Genomic DNA, 12,134 nt, shown 5'->3' on the forward strand with positions numbered 1-12,134 from the left:
TGAACCTATAGGTCGTCAGTGTGTGAGAGGTTAGTACAGTGGTGAACCTATAGGTCTTCAGTGTGTGACAGGTTAGTACAGTGGTGAACCTCTAGGTCTTCACTGTGACAGGTTAGTACAGTGGTGAACCTATAGGCCTTCAGTGTGTGACAGGTTAGTACAGTGGTGAACCTATAGGTCTTCAGTGTGTGACAGGTTAGTACAGTGGTGAACCTATAGACCATCAATGTGTGACAGGTTAGTACAGTGGTGAACCTATAGACCTTCAGTGTGTGACAGGTTAGTACAGTGGTGAACCTATAGGCCTTCAGTGTGTGAGAGGTTAGTACAGTGGTGAACCTATAGGCCTTCAGTGTGTGACAGGTTAGTACAGTGGTGAACCTATAGGTCTTCAGTGTGTGACAGGTTAGTACAGTGGTGAACCTATAGGTCTTCAGTGTGTGACAGGTTAGTACAGTGGTGAACCTATAGGTCTTCAGTGTGTGACAGGTTAGTACGGTGGTGAACCTATAGGCCTTCAGTGTGTGACAGGTTAGTACAGTGGTGAACCTATAGGTCTTCAGTGTGACAGGTTAGTACAGTGGTGAACCTATAGGTCTTCAGTGTGTGAATGGTTAGTACAGTGGTGAACCTATAGGTCTTCAGTGTGACAGGTTAGTACAGTGGTGAACCTATAGACCTTCAGTGTGTGACAGGTTAGTACAGTGGTGAACCTATAGGCCTTCAGTGTGTGACAGGTTAGTACAGTGGTGAACCTATAGGTCTTCAGTGTGTGACAGGTTAGTACAGTGGTGAACCTATAGGTCTTCAGTGTGTGACAGGTTAGTACAGTGGTGAACCTATAGGCCTTCAGTGTGTGACAGGTTAGTACATTGGTGAACCTATAGGTCTGCAGTGTGTGACAGGTTAGTACAGTGGTGAACCTATAGGTCTTCAGTGTGTGACAGGTTAGTACAGTGGTGAACCTATAGACCTTCAGTGTGTGACAGTTTAGTACAGTGGTGAACCTATAGGTCTTCAGTGTGACAGGTTAGTACAGTGGCGAACCTATAGGTCTTCAGTGTGTGACAGGTTAGTACAGTGGTGAACCTATAGGCCTTCAGTGTGTGACAGGTTAGTACAGTGGTGAACCTATAGGCCTTCAGTGTGTGACAGGTTAGTACATTGGTGAACCTATAGGTCTGCAGTGTGTGACAGGTTAGTACAGTGGTGAACCTATAGGTCTTCAGTGTGTGACAGGTTAGTACAGTGGTGAACCTATAGACCTTCAGTGTGTGACAGTTTAGTACAGTGGTGAACCTATAGGTCTTCAGTGTGACAGGTTAGTACAGTGGCGAACCTATAGGTCTTCAGTGTGTGACAGGTTAGTACAGTGGTGAACCTATAGGCCTTCAGTGTGTGACAGGTTAGTACAGTGGTGAACCTATAGGTCGTCAGTGTGTGAGAGGTTAGTACAGTGGTGAACCTATAGGTCTTCAGTGTGTGACAGGTTAGTACAGTGGTGAACCTCTAGGTCTTCACTGTGACAGGTTAGTACAGTGGTGAACCTATAGGCCTTCAGTGTGTGACAGGTTAGTACAGTGGTGAACCTATAGGTCTTCAGTGTGTGACAGGTTAGTACAGTGGTGAACCTATAGACCATCAGTGTGTGACAGGTTAGTACAGTGGTGAACCTATAGACCTTCAGTGTGTGACAGGTTAGTACAGTGGTGAACCTATAGGCCTTCAGTGTGTGACAGGTTAGTACAGTGGTGAACCTATAGGTCTTCAGTGTGTGACAGGTTAGTACAGTGGTGAACCTATAGGTCTTCAGTGTGTGACAGGTTAGTACAGTGGTGAACCTATAGGCCTTCAGTGTGTGACAGGTTAGTACAGTGGTGAACCTATAGGTCTGCAGTGTGTGACAGGTTAGTACAGTGGTGAACCTATAGGTCTTCAGTGTGTGACAGGTTAGTACAGTGGTGAACCTATAGACCTTCAGTGTGTGACAGTTTAGTACAGTGGTGAACCTATAGGTCTTCAGTGTGACAGGTTAGTACAGTGGCGAACCTATAGGTCTTCAGTGTGTGACAGGTTAGTACAGTGGTGAACCTATAGGCCTTCAGTGTGTGACAGGTTAGTACAGTGGTGAACCTATAGGTCGTCAGTGTGTGAGAGGTTAGTACAGTGGTGAACCTATAGGTCTTCAGTGTGTGACAGGTTAGTACAGTGGTGAACCTCTAGGTCTTCACTTTGACAGGTTAGTACAGTGGTGAACCTATAGGCCTTCAGTGTGTGACAGGTTAGTACAGTGGTGAACCTATAGGTCTTCAGTGTGTGACAGGTTAGTACAGTGGTGAACCTATAGACCTTCAGTGTGTGACAGGTTAGTACAGTGGTGAACCTATAGACCTTCATTGTGTGACAGGTTAGTACAGTGGTGAACCTATAGGCCTTCAGTGTGTGACAGGTTAGTACAGTGGTGAACCTATAGGCCTTCAGTGTGTGACAGGTTAGTACAGTGGTGAACCTATAGGTCTTCAGTGTGTGACAGGTTAGTACAGTGGTGAACCTATAGGTCTTCAGTGTGTGACAGGTTAGTACAGTGGTGAACCTATAGGTCTTCAGTGTGTGACAGGTTAGTACGGTGGTGAACCTATAGGCCTTCAGTGTGTGACAGGTTAGTACAGTGGTGAACCTATAGGTCTTCAGTGCGTGACAGGTTAGTACAGTGGTGAACCTATAGGTCTTCAGTATGTGACAGGTTAGTACAGTAGTGAACCTATAGGTCTTCAGTGTGACAGGTTAGTACAGTGGTGAACCTATAGGTCTTCAGTGTGTGACAGGTTAGTACAGTGGTGAACCTATAGGTCTTCAGTGTGTGACAGGTTACTACAGTGGTGAACCTATAGGTCTTCAGTGTGACAGGTTAGTACAGTGGTGAACCTATAGACCTTCAGTGTGTGACAGGTTAGTACAGTGGTGAACCTATAGGCCTTCAGTGTGTGACAGGTTAGTACAGTGGTGAACCTATAGGTCTTCAGTGTGTGACAGGTTAGTACAGTGGTGAACCTATAGGTCTTCAGTGTGTGACAGGTTAGTACAGTGGTGAACCTATAGGCCTTCAGTGTGTGACAGGTTAGTACAGTGGTGAACCTATAGGTCTGCAGTGTGTGACAGGTTAGTACAGTGGTGAACCTATAGATCTTCAGTTTGTGACAGGTTAGTACAGTGGTGAACCTATAGACCTTCAGTGTGTGACAGTGTAGTACAGTGGTGAACCTATAGGTCTTCAGTGTGACAGGTTAGTACAGTTGCGAACCTATAGGTCTTCAGTGTGTGACAGGTTAGTACAGTGGTGAACCTATAGGCCTTCAGTGTGTGACAGGTTAGTACAGTGGTGAACCTATAGGTCGTCAGTGTGTGACAGGTTAGTACAGTGGTGAACCTATAGGTCTTCAGTGTGTGACAGGTTAGTACAGTGGTGAACCTCTAGGTCTTCACTGTGACAGGTTAGTACAGTGGTGAACCTATAGGCCTTCAGTGTGTGACAGGTTAGTACAGTGGTGAACCTATAGACCTTCAGTGTGTGACAGTTTGGTACAGTGGTGAACCTATAGGTCTTCAGTGTGACAGGTTAGTACAGTGGTGAACCTATAGGTCTTCAGTATGACAGGTTAGTACAGTGGTGAACCTATAGACATTCAGTGTGTGACAGGTTAGTACAGTGGTGAACCTACAGGTCTTCAGTGTGAGAGGTTAGTACAGTGGTGAACCTATAGGTCTTCAGTGTGTGACAGGTTAGTACAGTGGTGAACCTATAGGTCTTCAGTATGTGACAGGTTAGTACAGTGGTGAACCTATAGGTCTTCAGTGTGACAGGTTAGTACAGTGGTGAACCTATAGGCCTTCAGTGTGTGACAGGTTAGTACAGTGGTGAACCTATAGGTCTTCAGTGTGTGACAGGTTAGTACAGTGGTGAACCTATAGGTCTTCAGTGTGACAGGTTAGTACAGTGGTGAACCTATAGGTCTTCAGTGTGTGAATGGTTAGTACAGTGGTGAACCTATAGACCTTCAGTGTGTGACAGGTTAGTACAGTGGTGAACCTATAGGCCTTCAGTGTGTGACAGGTTAGTACAGTGGTGAACCTATAGGTCTTCAGTGTGTGACAGGTTAGTACAGTGGTGAACCTATAGGTCTTCAGTGTGTGACAGGTTAGTACAGTGGTGAACCTATAGGCCTTCAGTGTGTGACAGGTTAGTACAGTGGTGAACCTATAGGTCTGCAGTGTGTGACAGGTTAGTACAGTAGTGAACCTATAGGTCTTCAGTGTGTGACAGGTTAGTACAGTGGTGAACCTATAGACCTTCAGTGTGTGACAGGTTAGTACAGTGGTGAACCTATAGGTCTTCAGTGTGACAGGTTAGTACAGTGGCGAACCTATAGGTCTTCAGTGTGTGACAGGTTAGTACAGTGGTGAACCTATAGGCCTTCAGTGTGTGACAGGTTAGTACAGTGGTGAACCTATAGGTCGTCAGTGTGTGAGAGGTTAGTACAGTGGTGAACCTATAGGTCTTCAGTGTGTGACAGGTTAGTACAGTGGTGAACCTATAGGTCTTCAGTGTGTGAGAGGTTAGTACAGTGGTGAACCTATAGGCCTTCAGTGTGTGACAGGTTAGTACAGTGGTGAACCTATAGGCCAACAGTGTGTGACAGGTTAGTACAGTGGTGAACCTATAGGCCTTCAGTGTGTGACAGGTTAGTACAGTGGTGAACCTATAGGTCTTCAGTGCGTGACAGGTTAGTACAGTGGTGAACCTATAGGTCTTCAGTATGTGACAGGTTAGTACAGTAGTGAACCTATAGGTCTTCAGTGTGACAGGTTAGTACAGTGGTGAACCTATAGGTCTTCAGTGTGTGACAGGTTAGTACAGTGGTGAACCTATAGGTCTTCAGTGTGTGACAGGTTACTACAGTGGTGAACCTATAGGTCTTCAGTGTGACAGGTTAGTACAGTGGTGAACCTATAGACCTTCAGTGTGTGACAGGTTAGTACAGTGGTGAACCTATAGGCCTTCAGTGTGTGACAGGTTAGTACAGTGGTGAACCTATAGGTCTTCAGTGTGTGACAGGTTAGTACAGTGGTGAACCTATAGGTCTTCAGTGTGTGACAGGTTAGTACAGTGGTGAACCTATAGGCCTTCAGTGTGTGACAGGTTAGTACAGTGGTGAACCTATAGGTCTGCAGTGTGTGACAGGTTAGTACAGTGGTGAACCTATAGATCTTCAGTGTGTGACAGGTTAGTACAGTGGTGAACCTATAGACCTTCAGTGTGTGACAGTGTAGTACAGTGGTGAACCTATAGGTCTTCAGTGTGACAGGTTAGTACAGTTGCGAACCTATAGGTCTTCAGTGTGTGACAGGTTAGTACAGTGGTGAACCTATAGGCCTTCAGTGTGTGACAGGTTAGTACAGTGGTGAACCTATAGGTCGTCAGTGTGTGACAGGTTAGTACAGTGGTGAACCTATAGGTCTTCAGTGTGTGACAGGTTAGTACAGTGGTGAACCTCTAGGTCTTCACTGTGACAGGTTAGTACAGTGGTGAACCTATAGGCCTTCAGTGTGTGACAGGTTAGTACAGTGGTGAACCTATAGACCTTCAGTGTGTGACAGTTTAGTACAGTGGTGAACCTATAGGTCTTCAGTGTGACAGGTTAGTACAGTGGTGAACCTATAGGTCTTCAGTGTGACAGGTTAGTACAGTGGTGAACCTATAGACATTCAGTGTGTGATAGGTTAGTACAGTGGTGAACCTACAGGTCTTCAGTGTGAGAGGTTAGTACAGTGGTGAACCTATAGGTCTTCAGTGTGTGACAGGTTAGTACAGTGGTGAACCTATAGGTCTTCAGTATGTGACAGGTTAGTACAGTGGTGAACCTATAGGTCTTCAGTGTGACAGGTTAGTACAGTGGTGAACCTATAGGCCTTCAGTGTGTGACAGGTTAGTACAGTGGTGAACCTATAGGTCTTCAGTGTGTGACAGGTTAGTACAGTGGTGAACCTATAGGTCTTCAGTGTGACAGGTTAGTACAGTGGTGAACCTATAGGTCTTCAGTGTGTGAATGGTTAGTACAGTGGTGAACCTATAGACCTTCAGTGTGTGACAGGTTAGTACAGTGGTGAACCTATAGGCCTTCAGTGTGTGACAGGTTAGTACAGTGGTGAACCTATAGGTCTTCAGTGTGTGACAGGTAAGTACAGTGGTGAACCTATAGGTCTTCAGTGTGTGACAGGTTAGTACAGTGGTGAACCTATAGGCCTTCAGTGTGTGACAGGTTAGTACAGTGGTGAACCTATAGGTCTGCAGTGTGTGACAGGTTAGTACAGTAGTGAACCTATAGGTCTTCAGTGTGTGACAGGTTAGTACAGTGGTGAACCTATAGACCTTCAGTGTGTGACAGGTTAGTACAGTGGTGAACCTATAGGTCTTCAGTGTGACAGGTTAGTACAGTGGCGAACCTATAGGTCTTCAGTGTGTGACAGGTTAGTACAGTGGTGAACCTATAGGCCTTCAGTGTGTGACAGGTTAGTACAGTGGTGAACCTATAGGTCGTCAGTGTGTGAGAGGTTAGTACAGTGGTGAACCTATAGGTCTTCAGTGTGTGACAGGTTAGTACAGTGGTGAACCTCTAGGTCTTCACTGTGACAGGTTAGTACAGTGGTGAACCTATAGGCCTTCAGTGTGTGACAGGTTAGTACAGTGGTGAACCTATAGGTCTTCAGTGTGTGACAGGTTAGTACAGTGGTGAACCTATAGACCATCAGTGTGTGACAGGTTAGTACAGTGGTGAACCTATAGGTCTTCAGTGTGTGACAGGTTAGTACGGTGGTGAACCTATAGGCCTTCAGTGTGTGACAGGTTAGTACATTGGTGAACCTATAGGTCTGCAGTGTGTGACAGGTTAGTACAGTGGTGAACCTATAGGTCTTCAGTGTGTGACAGGTTAGTACAGTGGTGAACCTATAGACCTTCAGTGTGTGACAGTTTAGTACAGTGGTGAACCTATAGGTCTTCAGTGTGACAGGTTAGTACAGTGGCGAACCTATAGGTCTTCAGTGTGTGACAGGTTAGTACAGTGGTGAACCTATAGGCCTTCAGTGTGTGACAGGTTAGTACAGTGGTGAACCTATAGGCCTTCAGTGTGTGACAGGTTAGTACATTGGTGAACCTATAGGTCTGCAGTGTGTGACAGGTTAGTACAGTGGTGAACCTATAGGTCTTCAGTGTGTGACAGGTTAGTACAGTGGTGAACCTATAGACCTTCAGTGTGTGACAGTTTAGTACAGTGGTGAACCTATAGGTCTTCAGTGTGACAGGTTAGTACAGTGGCGAACCTATAGGTCTTCAGTGTGTGACAGGTTAGTACAGTGGTGAACCTATAGGCCTTCAGTGTGTGACAGGTTAGTACAGTGGTGAACCTATAGGTCGTCAGTGTGTGAGAGGTTAGTACAGTGGTGAACCTATAGGTCTTCAGTGTGTGACAGGTTAGTACAGTGGTGAACCTCTAGGTCTTCACTGTGACAGGTTAGTACAGTGGTGAACCTATAGGCCTTCAGTGTGTGACAGGTTAGTACAGTGGTGAACCTATAGGTCTTCAGTGTGTGAGAGGTTAGTACAGTGGTGAACCTATAGGCCTTCAGTGTGTGACAGGTTAGTACAGTGGTGAACCTATAGGCCAACAGTGTGTGACAGGTTAGTACAGTGGTGAACCTATAGGCCTTCAGTGTGTGACAGGTTAGTACAGTGGTGAACCTATAGGTCTTCAGTGCGTGACAGGTTAGTACAGTGGTGAACCTATAGGTCTTCAGTATGTGACAGGTTAGTACAGTAGTGAACCTATAGGTCTGCAGTGTGTGACAGGTTAGTACAGTGGTGAACCTATAGGTCGTCAGTGTGTGAGAGGTTAGTACAGTGGTGAACCTATAGGTCTTCAGTGTGTGACAGGTTAGTACAGTGGTGAACCTCTAGGTCTTCAGTGTGTGACAGGTTAGTACAGTGGTGAACCTATAGGCCTTCAGTGTGTGACAGGTTAGTACAGTGGTGAACCTATAGGTCGTCAGTGTGTGAGAGGTTAGTACAGTGGTGAACCTATAGGTCTTCAGTGTGTGACAGGTTAGTACAGTGGTGAACCTCTAGGTCTTCACTGTGACAGGTTAGTACAGTGGTGAACCTATAGGCCTTCAGTGTGTGACAGGTTAGTACAGTGGTGAACCTATAGGTCTTCAGTGTGTGACAGGTTAGTACAGTGGTGAACCTATAGACCATCAGTGTGTGACAGGTTAGTACAGTGGTGAACCTATAGGTCTTCAGTGTGTGACAGTTAGTACGGTGGTGAACCTATAGGCCTTCAGTGTGTGACAGGTTAGTACATTGGTGAACCTATAGGTCTGCAGTGTGTGACAGGTTAGTACAGTGGTGAACCTATAGGTCTTCAGTGTGTGACAGGTTAGTACAGTGGTGAACCTATAGACCTTCAGTGTGTGACAGTTTAGTACAGTGGTGAACCTATAGGTCTTCAGTGTGACAGGTTAGTACAGTGGCGAACCTATAGGTCTTCAGTGTGTGACAGGTTAGTACAGTGGTGAACCTATAGGCCTTCAGTGTGTGACAGGTTAGTACAGTGGTGAACCTATAGGCCTTCAGTGTGTGACAGGTTAGTACATTGGTGAACCTATAGGTCTGCAGTGTGTGACAGGTTAGTACAAGTGGTGAACCTATAGGTCTTCAGTGTGTGACAGGTTAGTACAGTGGTGAACCTATAGACCTTCAGTGTGTGACAGTTTAGTACAGTGGTGAACCTATAGGTCTTCAGTGTGACAGGTTAGTACAGTGGTGAACCTATAGGTCTTCAGTGTGTGACAGGTTAGTACAGTGGTGAACCTATAGGCCTTCAGTGTGTGACAGGTTAGTACAGTGGTGAACCTATAGGTCGTCAGTGTGTGAGAGGTTAGTACAGTGGTGAACCTATAGGTCTTCAGTGTGTGACAGGTTAGTACAGTGGTGAACCTCTAGGTCTTCACTGTGACAGGTTAGTACAGTGGTGAACCTATAGGCCTTCAGTGTGTGACAGGTTAGTACAGTGGTGAACCTATAGGTCTTCAGTGTGTGACAGGTTAGTACAGTGGTGAACCTATAGACCATCAGTGTGTGACAGGTTAGTACAGTGGTGAACCTATAGACCTTCAGTGTGTGACAGGTTAGTACAGTGGTGAACCTATAGGCCTTCAGTGTGTGACAGGTTAGTACAGTGGTGAACCTATAGGTCTTCAGTGTGTGACAGGTTAGTACAGTGGTGAACCTATAGGTCTTCAGTGTGTGACAGGTTAGTACAGTGGTGAACCTATAGACCTTCAGTGTTGACATTTTAGTACATTGGTGAACCTATAGGTCTTCAGTGTGACAGGTTAGTACAGTGGGCGAACCTATAGGTCTTCAGCTTCAGTGTGTGACAGGTTAGTACAGTGGTGAAACCTATAGGTCCTTCAGTGTGTGACCAGGTTAGTACAGTGGGTGAACCTATAGGTCGTCAGTGTGTGAAGGTTAGTACAGTGGTGAACCTATAGGTCTTCCAGTGTGTGACAGGTTAGTACAGTGGTGAACCTCTAGTCTTCACTTTTGACAGGTTAGTACAGTGGTGAACCTATAGGCCTCAGTGTTGACAGGTTAGTACAGTGGTGAACCTATAGGTCATTCAGTGTGGACAGGTTTAGTACAGTGGTGAACCTATGGACCTTCAGTGTGTGACAGGTTAGTACAGTGGTGAACCTATAGACCTTCATTGTGTGACAGGTTAGTACAGTGGTGAACCTATAGGCCTTCAGTATGTGGACAGGTTAGTACAGTGTGAACCTATAGGCCTTCAGTGTGGACAGGTGAGTACAGTGGTGAACCTATAGGTCTTCAGTGTGTGACAGGTTAGTACGTGGTGAACCTATAGGTCTTCAGTGTGTGACAGGTTAGTACAGTGTGAACCTATAGGTCTTCAGGTGTGACAGGTTAGTACGTGGTGGTGAACCTATAGCCTTCAGTGTGTGACAGGTTAGTACAGTGGTGAACCTATAGGTCTTCAGTGTGTGGACAGGTTAGTATCAAGTGGTGAACGCTAGGTCTTCAGTATGTGACAGTAGTACGTGTGAACCTATAGGTCTTCAGTGGTGACAGGTTAGTACAGTGGTGAACCATAGTAGGCTTCAGTGGTGACAGGTTAGTACAGTAGTGAACCTATAGGTCTGCAGTGTGTGACAGGTTAGTACAGTGGTGAACCTATAGGTCTTCAGTGTGTGACAGGTTAGTACAGTGGGTGAATCCTATAGACCTTCAGTGTGACAGGTTAGTACGTGGTGAACCTATAGCCTTCAGTGTGACAGGTTAGTACAGTTGGTGAACCTATAGGTTCCTCAGCTGTCTTTGACAGTGTTAGTACAGTGGTGAACCTATAGGTCCTTCAGTGTGTGACAGGTTAGTTACAGGTGTGAACCTATAGGTCCTTCAGTGGGGTTGACCTGTTAGTACAGTGGTGATCCTATTAGGATCTTCAGTGTTGAAAACAGGTTATACCTGGGACCTATAGACCTTCATGGGTGACACTTAGTACGTGTGACCTATAGGTCTCAGTGTGACAGGTAGTACCAGGTGCGACCTCTAGGTCTTCAGTATGTGACAGGTTAGTACAGTGGTGAACCTATAGGTCCTTCAGTGGTGACAGGGTAGTACAGTGGTGACCCTATAGGCCTTCAGTGTGTGACAGGTTGTACAGTGGTGAACCTATAGGTCTTCAGTGTGTGACAGGTTAGGTACAGTGTGTGAACCCATCTAGGTCTTCAGCTGTGGACAGGTTAGTACAGTGGTGAACCTATAGGCACTTCAGTGTGTGACAGGTTAGTACAGTGGTGACCCTATAGGACCTTCAATTGGTTGACAGGTTAGTACAGTGGTGAACCTATAGGTCTTCAGTGTGTGACAGGTTAGTACAGTGGTGAACCTATAGGTCTTCAGTGTGACAGGTTAGTACAGTGGTGAACCTATAGGCCTCAGTGTGTGACAGGTTAGTACAGTGGTGAACCTATAGACCTTCAGTGTGTGACAGGTTAGTAGTGGTGAACAAATAGGCCATCAGTGTGTGACAGGTTAGTACAGTGGTGAACCTATAGACCTTCAGTGTGTGACAGGTTAGTACAGTGGTGAACCTATAGGTCTTCAGTGTGTGACAGGTTAGTACAGTGGTGAACCTATAGGCCTTCCGTATGTGACAGGTTAGTACAGTGGTGAACCTATAGGCCTTCAGTGTGACAGATTAGTACAGTGGTGAACCTATAGACCTTCAGTGTGTGACAGGTTAGTACAGTGGTGAACCTATAGGTCTTCAGTGTGTACAGGTTAGTACAGTGGTGAACCTATAGGCTTCGTGTGTGACAGGTTAGTACGGTGGTGAACCTATAGGCCTTCAGTGTGTGACAGGTTAGTACAGTGGTGAACCTATAGGTCTTCAGTGCGTGACAGGTTAGTACAGTGGTGAACCTATAGGTCTTCAGTGTGACAGGTTAGTACAGTGGTGAACCTATAGGTCTTCAGTATGTGACAGGTTAGTACAGTAGTGAACCTATAGGTCTTCAGTGTGACAGGTTAGTACAGTGGTGAACCTATAGGCCTCAGTGTGTGACAGGTTAGTACAGTGGTGAACCTATAGGTCTTCAGTGTGTGACAGGTTAGTACAGTGGTGAACCTATAGGTCTTCAGTGTGTGACAGGTTAGTACAAGTGGTGAACCTATAGGTCTTCAGTGTGTGACAGGTTAGTACGGTGGTGAACCTATAGCCTTCAGTGTGTGACAGGTTAGTACAGTGGTGAACCTATAGGTCTTCAGTGTGTGACAGGTTAGTACAGTGGTGAACCTATAGGTCTTCAGTGTGTGACAGGTTAGTACGGTGGTGAACCTATAGGCCTTCAGTGTGTGACAGGTTAGTACAGTGGTGAACCTATAGGTCTTCAGTGCGTGACAGGTTAGTACAGTGGTGAACCTATAGGTCTTCAGTGTAACAGGTTAGTACAGTGGTGAACCTATAGGTCTTCAGTGCGTGACAGGTTAGTACAGT

The 12,134-nt window shown here is 45.9% G+C and overlaps 1 long non-coding RNA gene across 1 annotated transcript; it reads left to right on the forward strand.

Annotated features, from left to right (window-relative positions):
* Positions 1–8,032: 8,032 nt before the first annotated feature.
* Positions 8,033–9,553, forward strand: LOC115207092 (uncharacterized). The gene is made up of 2 exons (XR_003880909.1): positions 8,033–8,071; positions 9,496–9,553. It is a non-coding gene; the product is annotated as an uncharacterized LOC115207092 (long non-coding RNA).
* The last annotated feature ends 2,581 nt before the right edge of the window (positions 9,554–12,134 follow it).

The sequence above is a fragment of the Salmo trutta genome, chromosome 14 (assembly GCF_901001165.1).
Source record: "Salmo trutta chromosome 14, fSalTru1.1, whole genome shotgun sequence".
NCBI classification, from domain to species: Eukaryota; Metazoa; Chordata; class Actinopteri; order Salmoniformes; family Salmonidae; genus Salmo; species Salmo trutta.